This window comes from Amblyomma americanum, chromosome 4 (assembly GCF_052857255.1).
Source record: "Amblyomma americanum isolate KBUSLIRL-KWMA chromosome 4, ASM5285725v1, whole genome shotgun sequence".
Taxonomy (NCBI): Eukaryota; Metazoa; Arthropoda; class Arachnida; order Ixodida; family Ixodidae; genus Amblyomma; species Amblyomma americanum.
Window position 1 is genome coordinate 126836826 of NC_135500.1, and position 11405 is coordinate 126848230.

At 47.7% G+C, this 11405-nt stretch overlaps 1 long non-coding RNA gene across 1 annotated transcript; it reads left to right on the top strand.

Moving 5' to 3' along the window:
• The first annotated feature begins 1764 nt into the window (after positions 1-1764).
• LOC144130357 (uncharacterized) lies at positions 1765-3658 on the top strand. Its single transcript, XR_013314077.1, has 4 exons — positions 1765-2057; positions 3043-3218; positions 3286-3399; positions 3457-3658. It is a non-coding gene; the product is annotated as an uncharacterized LOC144130357 (long non-coding RNA).
• The last annotated feature ends 7747 nt before the right edge of the window (positions 3659-11405 follow it).

Here is an 11405-nt window from a genome sequence, read left to right on the forward strand (position 1 = left end):
AAATTATAAGCCGTGAAGGAGACATGAAACGAAGTATTTCAGCAGTAATTTAGTTATTGAATTGACTATCGCCCATGAATAAACTAAAGAATTCGGCGACGCCGATAGCAACAAACGTGCTTGGTGGTCATCGAAGAGGAACCTTCAAGATAAAGCGCTAAAAACAACTACAACAACCCAGAATAATCTCGAATTAGTTGCGCCTGGCTGCAATCCTTCCAGATAACGCTGATCGAATCTCGCATAACAGTGATATTCCCGCGCGCCAACGGTTTTGAACTCGAACAAACAAGTAGTACAACAGTTTCGCGGCACTCTTTTTGTCAAAGAGGCATCGGCCGGATGCTTAAACGAAAAGTAAGGTCAACAACAGCAAATATAATGCAAAATAAACACTGGCAGCACAAAAAGCTTTTCACTGAGGCCGCACAAGCGCCACCTTACGCCCGCTTCCACATTGGGGTTGTAGTCCCTTTAGACTTTTGTAATCCCCACAGCAATCAAAGCTGCAGAAATGAAGCGCTTCCAAGAGCAGCGCTGACGTCGGTGCTTTTAGCGCAAGTGGTCGCTATCGGCAGTGACGAGCGTGGGTTCCATTCGAGTCGAGCTCGGAGTAAGATATAGTCTGTCGTACACAGTAGCGCTCGGTCGAGTCGGCCTTCACGGCAGCAAGGTGCAAGTGCAGGCTGCCTCAGCTCGCCACTGTTTAGAAGCGGGTTCTCCGCGTACGGTATAAATAGGCTCCGTAGGAGCGAAAGAGACTAAGTGAATGAAGTTATCGAGGGCAGCCACAGACTGCAGAACAAACTGCTAATCGCGCTCACTACATCAGCGACATAACGCGGTGCATTGGTGCTGCCGTGAAGTCTATAGGCGTAAGCCTCGAGGGATTATCGAAGGCATTCGAGCAACAGTCGCGCTCTAACGGATTTCATTCAACACCGCACCTGAGTGAAAAAAAAAATTCCCGTGGTTTAGCTATAGTTAAACCTGGAGTGACGCGATAGCTTCAGCTGGCCCAGTGGAACTTGCTCAGCCGAACTGCAAAGTCAGTCTCACGCCGGTCCGTTTCGGTGGGCGTTTCTTCTTCATCTTCGTCCCACTTGACACGGCGCATGCGCACAGCTTTTGCTGCTCGCCGAGGTCTCCTCGATTTGGCTGCACTTTCTGCACTAGTTCAAGAGTGCTGCACTCTGGCGCTCGATATGGCGAGTGCAGCGCGCGCCACCTGCACTGCCGCACTTCATTTGACATCGTGCAAGCCTTTTCGTGCGCGAGTTCTCTGCACGTTTGCACTTGCTCCGCTGTCAGTTCTGTTCAGTTCACGAGGTGCGGCAATCCGACTGTAGCAGACGACATGGCGTTGCTCCTGAACAACGTGGAAAGGGGCGTGTTCCCCGTCGTCGATGAAAACGGCGTTCATGCGGCCGGGGAGCAAGGAGGATTGCTGTACGATACGGAAGGTGAGTGTCGCCATTTGAGCACATGTGACGGTAGTAACAATAGCACGTGGTAAATACAAGGAGGGGGGTACTGCGCACAAAAAGACAAGGACAAGAAGATAACACAACTTTTTGTGCGCAGTACCCCCCTCCTTGTATTTACCATGATTGACCGACTAGCCCAACAACGTACGCTCTTAAACAATAGCACGTGTGTGGTAACTTTCGCGAGTACGCAGTTCGCACTTATGTTCATACCGCGATGGCTTGCTGATCCTATTTTTTTGTTTCTCTTTGTTTTTTTTTGTTTTTCATAGACGGCATCCGCGTCAGCGTTGTATTTGCCAACGAGGCCGGCGGAGCTGGAAGTGCCGAGTCTGCACGGCAGCCAAAGGGCTACGGCCCCGGCAGCCGACGTACCAAAAAGTAGTGAAGGGGATAGAGGCTCGGTCTCGGCAGCCGATGATTCGCAGCTGGCGCTGCCAGGCTCTAGTATACGGGCGCCGACGCCCAGCCCGGTGTTGAGAGAGAATTTTGGCCGAGGCCTAAGGCGCTGTTTCTCATCGCCAAGCACAAAGCGCTCACCGAGTTGGGGAGCAAGAAAGGCGGCTTCAGGTAAGTCTTGCATTACTAGTAAACAAAGTTCTATTTATCTAGTAAGAGTAACATGCCTTATACCTCTGTCACACTAGCAAATTTAATGTCATTCGGATCGAATGGCATTCGCACCTAATGCCATTAATCTGCTGCTACACGGGAATATTTAATGTCATTAGGTTCGAATGGCATTCGCTATCGAATGAGTTCACGAAACTCATTCGAATTCGATGTCGAACCGAATGTGTACTCTGGACACCATACGCGCAGCAGAAACAAGCGACGCGAAAAAAATCGTGTGCGCACTGTCAAAGTTATAAATTCTATTCATTTAGCTCTGATAAAAAATGTTAATTTTGGGGAGAACTTCTTCACACCTGTAGCTGTCGTAGATAGCTGTTACTCTCGGTCCCAGCAGCAGCCAACTGCAGCAGCCGACCGTGAAGCAGGGCCTTTCCCGCGACCGCCGATCATTTTGGGTTGCGTGTTTCTTGCTGGTTGGCGTTTCATGTTCGTTTAGCTCGGAACGACTTAAAGATGTCACTGAGCACTTCCCCGTTCAGAAGTCATTTCCACGCTCCACGCGTGCCGCCATGTCAGCCATTTTGTTTGTTTACATTTTTCGGGTTTGCGGTTGACTTTGTACTTGGCTTGGCTTTTGATGGCTGAATTGCCGCAGAATGGCCAGAAATAATATTTTAAGCTTTTAATATTGCACAGAAATGTTCTCACCCGCTTTTAAAACACTACACAACAATTATTAACATATTTTATGCGCGTTGATGTGTTTGAATTGTACTATTTCTTTTTTTTTTTCACTGATCGTCACTGCCATAATTTTCGAATGACATTATTTTTTACCGTGTAGCACCGAAAGAGACCAATGACATTCGATGCATTGAATGACATTCGATTGGAATGACATTAAATTTGCTAGTGAGGCAGGGGTATTAATCTGTTTGGCTTCTTGCATGCGCATGCATTACTCCAACATTATATGCAGAACAAAGAAGCTGATGTGGACGAAGCTGGCAGATATGATAAACGCAGAGTTCGGGGGAAACCTGACAGCGGTTCAGGTGGAAAATTAATGGAAATCGCCAGAGCACCGATATAAAAAAAAAACAAAGTAAAAAACAACTCGTCGGGCCACTCTCGAGTGTCGTGCGATTACGAGAGGCAAGCAAAATAAGTCTGATTTCGTGTCTGTTCCCAAACTGCTATAAAAGCTGCTTAAATTTTTCAGTGAGTTAGCGGAAGTACTCGAGAAACAGCACCACATAACACCAACTGTGCTGCTGACACAGGGAAGAGTCCTGACTGCCCAGCGATCCCCAGAACAAGAAGACACTGCCTCTGGGTAAGTTGTTTTTATTTGTGATGACATGACGGCAAGTCATTCTCATGCATTTTACAGGGAAGAAATTGAGGAACCCAGCAGCGAGCCCCAAGCAGAGCCGCAGTTTGGGCCAACAAAGAAAAGGCGTCGCGGGGACAAACCTGTAGAAGCTCTTTTAGAGGTTATTGCAGATGCGGAGACTGCCAGGCAAACACGACACGACGCAAGAATGGCCCTGCTTAGAAAATTTATAAGTGCCGTGCGCTCAAATAAAGAGTAGTCATTCAGAACTTGTCGGAGAAATGTTTCTTTACGCAAGCAAGGATGTTTTTCTAGCACTGATGCTGAGCAATCATTTGCCTTTTGCTATCGGAGCACGCTGGTGAGGTGATTCCGATATCTTCATCGTTCTTACCTACACCGTCAATGTGAAGGTTGTCTGCAAGTTCGGGCATAAAATCTCTTTCAGCATTACACAAACTGTGAACCACACAAGCGCCCAGTACAATCTTCCAGCACTGGAGAATGCTCTCTGCATCAATCAGATACAGCCGCCTGAAGCGCTGTTTAACAAGGCCTATGTATTCTCTATAGCCACTCTTTGCTGGCAATGGTACTTGTTAAACTTCTTTATCCACGAAGGAAAGCTTGATCCATTGTCCCTGTAGGGAGTCAATAACCACGGTAGAAGCGGGTACGCCGACTCTCCCAATATGTAATCGTCCCCGCATTTACTGGAGGCTTCCGCGAAGAAGGGACTCTCCTTCAGCACGCGGGCATCGTGCGCAGAGCCGGGAAATCCGATGAACACATCCAGCAACTTGTTCTGGTCATTGCAGATTCCCTGCAGTATTATCGACGGCTACTTCTTCCTATTGATATAGGAAGCAGCGGAGTCTTCAGGCTTGGCAATCTCGATATGGCTGCCATCAATGCATTCAACAGTATTCCGGGGACCTTTCTCGCCACTCTTAGAGAGAAAGCGTGCCTTGCTGCGGGCCAGCTCTGCATCGTCTGGCCAGGCGATCACTTCGTCGCTGATGTCCATGAGAAAGTCCAGCACCCTCCGAAGGCACAACGCAACAGAAGACTCGGTCACGTCAAATCGGTCGGCCACAGAATTCATGCTGCTTTGATTCCCGATATAGCTAAGGGCAATCAAAATTGGCTCTTCGGCAGAAATTTGCCGCCATCCGCCGGCAGAAATTTGCCGCCACAGGCTTCGGATACGAGGAAGAGCGCCTGAAGCGCTCGCACACGGAGTCACAAGTCTCTCGAGGCAACCTAAAGAGCTTTTTAAACTCAAAGCCGAAGTATCTGGACGTCACATTTTCGAAGTAGCCACTGACGCGGTTGCGGTCTACACGTAGTAACTTGCATGCTTGCAAGGGAAAACGCCGCTTCCAGCTCGGCGTCGAACTCGTCGTCCTCTATAATTTCCATCGCTAACAGAACAATGTCGGCCACGTTTTTCCGCTATTCACACAAGATGCGCACTTCACTCTCGCCGTCTTCGACTATTTCCATGCCTAACTGAACAACGTCAGCCGTGTTCGTCCACGATTCACTCACTAAAATCACTAGTTTAATCGCTGATTTAATCGGGCAGTTGAAGGGCCGATGGCTACAAGCAAAAACCAACAACGGCGCACGGCTAGCACGGCAAGAGCGGCAGACGACAAGGCTTGCACTTGTGCACTCGATTCGGCCGCGCCACGAAGAGCGCTAGTGTCGCGCTGCACTCGCACCCCAAGAACTGGCGCCGCACTAGCACGGCACTGTTGTGAACTAGTGCAGAAAGTGCAGCTATAGTGCCTATTGCAGCTATAGTGCCTATTCTAGGCACTATGGGGAACCTGCGCTGCCAAGGTGGCACTGCAATTGTTCCATTCGGACACTCAAAACTGCTTTTGTCAGCCGCTTGGGCCGCTGCAAATGCGAGAACACATTCTGCGCGATTAGATACCCACGTTTGGCTGACAGCATTCATTGCCTAGCTTCTCTCGGCGTAGCCCAGATAGCTGACGCACGGCACGTGCGCCTTCGATAGAGCGCGGAGGCTCACGCCAATAAGCGCCTGAAGGTGGCGCGGAAAAGTACTGATAATACTACCCATAACTGCTTGCTCTTGTCGCTAGGCAGTGTGTTATGGCGCTGCAATCGGCACCGCAAACTTCAGCGCAAGTTCCCTTATCGAGGAGACCTTCAGTTTCGCCGGCGCGCCGCGCCGCCGGCAGCAGCAGCTGCTCTGCACCCCGTGGCTGGTCACGTGACCAAACACGTGGCGGTGGCACGGTCACGTGCCACCGCCACGCTGAAGGCTGGAAATGCTACGGTAATGTAGCTATCGCTACAAAACTGCACACGCATTTGTCATTAAACGGCGCACTGTGCTGTCCTTTATGGCATGTTTGTTGACTAACTAAGCAGACAGTCCTTAAGACTGAGTCACTTTGGGACGTTAAACCTGATAAACCACACCAACCTACCAATTCACCCTGCTGTGGTCGTTGTGATTTATACGTCCGTCAATTGCTTCCTATAGGTTGTAAACGAAAATGAATCTGGGCACGTTCCGCGCAACTGCATCTGTCACCTGCCGGCCTTAGCTGCCGGCAGAGGATGCACGCATAACCTTGACGAACACGCATCAGCTGGTCGAGCGTTTTTCTATCAAAAACTCTGCCATGAGTGCCGGTGACTCACGTATATAGTGCGTGCATGATGACCCACGTTGCGAAATTTTCTTCCTTAATGAGCCAAATGAAGAATGGTGACGGTGCATGCCTGCGGTACTTCTCAGATATTTTTCACGATATCTAAAAGCATATTCGCATTTCCACTGCGCCGAAAACGTGGAAAATTTCGCGCTCCCGTCACGCGTTACACCACGTTGATGACGTGCATGCATGCGCGTGTCTCCATGAGCGCGTATACTAGAAAGCCAATAAAGAAACAAACGCTTGGCAATTCCGTAAGGCTGGCAGCCTGCACAATGTAGCTGATTCGAGGGGTGGAATGAGAGCAAAACCAAACAAGTCCTGAACTCCCGGATTAAAATTTTGAATATCGCAATATTGTAAGGCTCTGTTATCAAAATATTGAAGGTAATGGCCTGTTCTTCCAATGCGTAGCGAAATCTTTCTTTTAAAGTTTTTCCGTCGCTAGCATCGAGTAAAGACTGCCATCGAAAACCAACGGGGAGCATTTTAACGCGATAGCATTAGACAGTTTTAGCTGTGCGTACGCAAAGAGTTAGCGTACGCGAGGAGTTTGCGGTGACGGTAGTGCGCATGCGCAGAACGCAAGCGCAAGCCTTGCGTCTAGCGTACGGTAGCCTTGCGTACGGTAGCCAGCGGAGTTTGCGTTGCGGCGCTTGCGTGGCTTGCGTACGCTAACTTTGACAAGATGGCGGCGCCCTGCTCGCCCGCTTCGGAATAAATACATGTCGCCGCTGGATTCTTCGACGCAATAGCTCGCTCAAATGGTAGCGGTTCGCTTTTATTTCGCCTAATCTTGCCCACACGTAGTGGTATAAGCGATAACTAGCCCCTGTTTTCCAGATAATTTGGCGATCTTCAAGCTCCTAGGCCTAACTATATTCAGTGTGTTTTCCTCGTAGCAACGACACCTGGCGAAGCAGTTTTCTAACTTTTAGCCAGATCTTGCATTTTCTTCGGTTTGCATAGTTTTTCTTCTTGGAACAAAAAAGGCTCCCAATGCACTCACAGTAGTTATCAGTAATCACGGATGAAATTTTCTTCAACCGAGCGTTGATGTAGTTTGACTTCTTGTCACTAGATGGCGCCACGTGCGCCTGAGGGACGCTACGGCACGGTCAGCTAAAACTATACTTCGGAGCGGACAGCGTAACGCACGCAGCGCCGTAGCTCTTTGGGTACGCAAGCACTTGCGTACGCACAGCTAAAACTGTCTATTAGAGGCCCCGTTGTCCAGAAAAAATTGGCGGTGGTTTAGCTCTGGTTCAACCTGGAGTGACGCGACAGCTACAGCTGGCCGAGTGGAACTTGCTCAGTTTAATTGTAAAGTCAGTCTTTCGCCGCTCCGTTTCGCTGGGCGTTCCTCCTTCATCTTCGTCCCACTTGACGCGGTGCATGCGCAAGCTGTGGCAGCTCGGTTTCGCCGGCAGCAGCAGCTGCTCCGCACCACGTGGCTGGTCACGTGATCAACCACGTGGCTGTGGCGGCGCCGCCACGGTCACGTGCCACCGCCACGCTGAAGGCTCGAAATGCTACCGTTATGTAGCTATCGCTACAAAACCTGGTGTCAGTGATGTTGGCGTTGTCGGCGTCTGCGCTGTAAGGGAAAAATCGTGAGCATGACTCCGGCAGGTGGTCCCCAGAGAGCAACCCAGGAGGCAGGTGGGCCACATAGGTCACGTGACCTTGCAGCGTCATCACAGCCTGCCCACCGGATATTGAGCAAACTGCCCACCGCGGCAGGTGACAGATAAAGTAATGATTGGTCGCTCGGGAACAGCAACTTTGGCCGCGCAAGGCCCACCGCTGGGAGCACCTGCCATCGCAGGGCAATGGCGCATCGCCTAACCGCTGCACCACTGCGCCAGGAGTGGTAGGAGGACTCCCAGGCCGCAGCCGTGGCCTCGTGGTAGAGCACCCGCCTCGGCTTCGGGAGGTGGTGGGTTCGACTCCCGCTGCCGGCCGGGTACCCACCGGTTTCCTCAAAAATGGGTACAAGCTGTGACTCGGCCTGGTGCTCGGCTTAGTTGGGTTACATGGCTTGGAAAAGGAGCCTGCGGCTTCAAATCCCGTCGTTGTGAGCTTCGTTGTAAAGTAGAGAATGCCCTCCTGCAAATATGGGAATAGTTACCCTATCGCGTCATACCCTTAAGGCAGAGCTTAAATGTCCCTTGAAACTTTTTGACGACGGCATGCAAAATGTTGATAGCTAAACAAGAAATGCTTGCCGGCCAAACGAGAGACCTGAGGATATATTGATTGTTATAGTAAAAAATCTTTCGATACGAACTAGAAGACGAACTCTGCAGTGAGGCGGGCGGGAGCGCTCGCGTCAGGCCGTCCGCCATTAATCATGCCATCGCCATCTGTCCTGATTTCATCGGCTTGCCATGACGTAACATTTCAAATCAAATCTTTATTTTTCCATCAGGTGCTACAGGTGGAGGGGCTACGGAAAAAAAGCTGCCACTTGGCAGCTTGGCGAGTCCGCAGACCTTTATATAAGGCAGCGTCTAGACAGCACCAGAGCATAAACAAGCGATAAACAAATCAAGACACTTGATCAAAACAAAATAAAAGAAAACGTCCTGAGCCAGATCAATCAAACACCGTCAGCACAAAAGAATGAACAAGCGATAAGCATATCAAGACACTTGATAAATGGAGAAGAAAAGAAAAAGTCCTGAGCTAGATAAAACAAACACCAGAATAGATGAAATCATGTTAGTCAATGAGCAAACAGGTCTCTAAGTGTAACAGTGGAACAACTAAATAAATCAAAATTCAGTGACTGATAATAGTTTAAAAGAGATGGCAGAGAAAAACACAAACGCTCCATACCAGAATTCAAGCATGGTACAGCAACCTTCCAGTTTTCTCCACGTCTAGTATTATAACATTTCTCATTTCTTTCTAAATGTGCCAAGGCATCGAGGGTATGAATATTTTTTTTTTCACTTCATATTTAAACCTAGCCCTCAAACGGTAGCGGTATAGCTTGTGAGCTGTAATAACATGTGCCCTGTGAAAGAATTCTGCAGTGGTTGCATTATAACCAGCATTGTACACGTGGCGTAAATACCGTTTTTGCATATGGAATATTTTTTGTGTGTTAGAGAAAGTAGTTGTGCCCCAGACAGGTTGGCAATAGTTGGCGTGTGGATAGAAAAGAGAATTATAGACCAATATTTTTGTTTCAGTAGAAAGCATGTATGTAAAATACTAAGACAAGATGACACTGAAAATATGTACGTGTCAGAAATTTTGAACATTGGAATAATGTAAAGTAATTATCCATTCTTACGATTAGTAGCAAAATCTTCCTTTTAAAGTTTTCCCATCGCTCGCATTGAGCAGTTAAGAGTGCAGTAGAAATATATTGATTGTTATAGCGAAATCTTACAACGTATGAAATAATTGCGTTGATAAACACTTTCCCTTTGAAAAATGCTTTTGTGCAGAATTGCCGGGTATGAATTACGACCGAAGGTGATTTTCTAGAAGCTTTGCAAATATGTCGAGTGATGCAGTGCTAGCAATGAATGACCAAGGTTGTTCTATTCTCTTGGTTTAGGTAGAACACGGGAGTATTTCAAGCAGTCGGTGTGGAATGAGTGCTGTTTTAGTTTTTCTGAATGTCTATGGCTTGTCGCTCTTGACTCTGAAGCCATGATGTACCTATTTTTATCAATATTAATTTTTTGCCTAGTTTTAAACAGCAGTTTTAGTCGTGCAAATATAGCTCCTGTTTTAGAGCAAGAATGCCGTCATCATTGAGTATTTCGGTGGGTGAGTAAGTAGGTCTGTACTTGTTAAGCATAAATGTGTGCCTTTCTTTGGATAGCTTCTAATTTGCTGATGAGATACTTAGCGTGCCGACCTTACGAAAGCATAGTAGTGGCAGTAGTAGTAGTAGTAGTAGTAGTAGTAGTAGTAGTAGTAGTAGTAGTAGTAGTAGTAGTAGTAGTAGTAGTAGTGGTGGTGGTGGTGGTGGTGGTGGTGGTGGTGGTGGTGGTGGTGGTTGATTAATAAGAATACAAAAAAGGAAGGAAAAGATCTTGCCAGCCGCGGCGTATTGCTATCTAACATCTAAGCGCCCGAGCCCCAGCCGGTGGAAATAAAGTGACAGGGAAATTATAGCTAAGTGAGGTACAGAGGGAAGCGATAACCAGAAAGCACAGGGGAGGGGTTTATACGCTATTTACAAAATTTACAAAAATATAAAAAGAGGTGAACACGAAACCATAGTACGATAGTGGTTTTCGTGTAAGTGGCCTTGTCAGAGATTGCTTCTGAGGAGCATCGGTCATTTTCGTTGGCATGTCACTCCCATCTGAGGCAATGTGACACTATCACACTAAAGTATTTATAAATGTTAACTCGTGTGAGAGATGTATGAAAAGAAAACTTACTAATGTTAGGCGCCATTTGCCAGTCAGCACACCGCCTGTAGTCAGACCACTTAATGCTTCTCAACAAGGAAACGCTCCAGCTAATGACGTCTGCCGGTTGTCATAACATCGCGGTTAATCCCCTTAATTGAAATGGCGGGTGATTGAGAGGGGTCTTCATGAAATGAAATTAGCCGTTACATCATGATCACTGGCCGACGCCGTTGCCTGGAGAGCCACATTTGAGGGGCGTTTGTCACTGCGTTCTTGGGTTCTATCTGACTACAAATATGGCTTCTGCTTCGTGGTTTAGAGCTATGGGGTCATCTTAATATCAACACTGACATAAGAGGGCAGACCACTGATGAAAATTAAAAGTAAAACTGGTGCTAAGACGCTGCCCTGAGGTACTGCTGATGTTACAGGTGCAATTGTGGAACACTCATGATTAATCTCAACATACTGGGCGATCTGACAAGTAGTTCTTAATCCAGTTAACAACGGTGTCACTGCCAAGTGTACATTATATTTTTGTAATTAGTTTCCTGCGCGATACGTTGTCGAATGGCTTTAAGAAATCGAACAAAAAATTGTAGTTGTCTGTTTCTGTTTGTCCATGCTCAAGGAGAGATCATGTATTGGTTCCAAAAGCTGAGTAACTGTTGACAGTCCCCTTCGGAAGTCATGCTGGAGTAGAGATACTGAGATGCGTTGTTGTTCAAGGAATCTGGTTATATACTTGGCCATGATGTTTTCAAGAAGTTTAGCATATATGCTACGCAAGTTAAGGAGATGGGTCTGAAGCTAGATAATTCGTTTTTGCTTCCAGGTTTATGTACAGGGATGACTTTGGCGATTTTACATCCTTTCGGTACAGTGCAAATACATGTGACACCTTGAAAGCATTTTTGAGTCA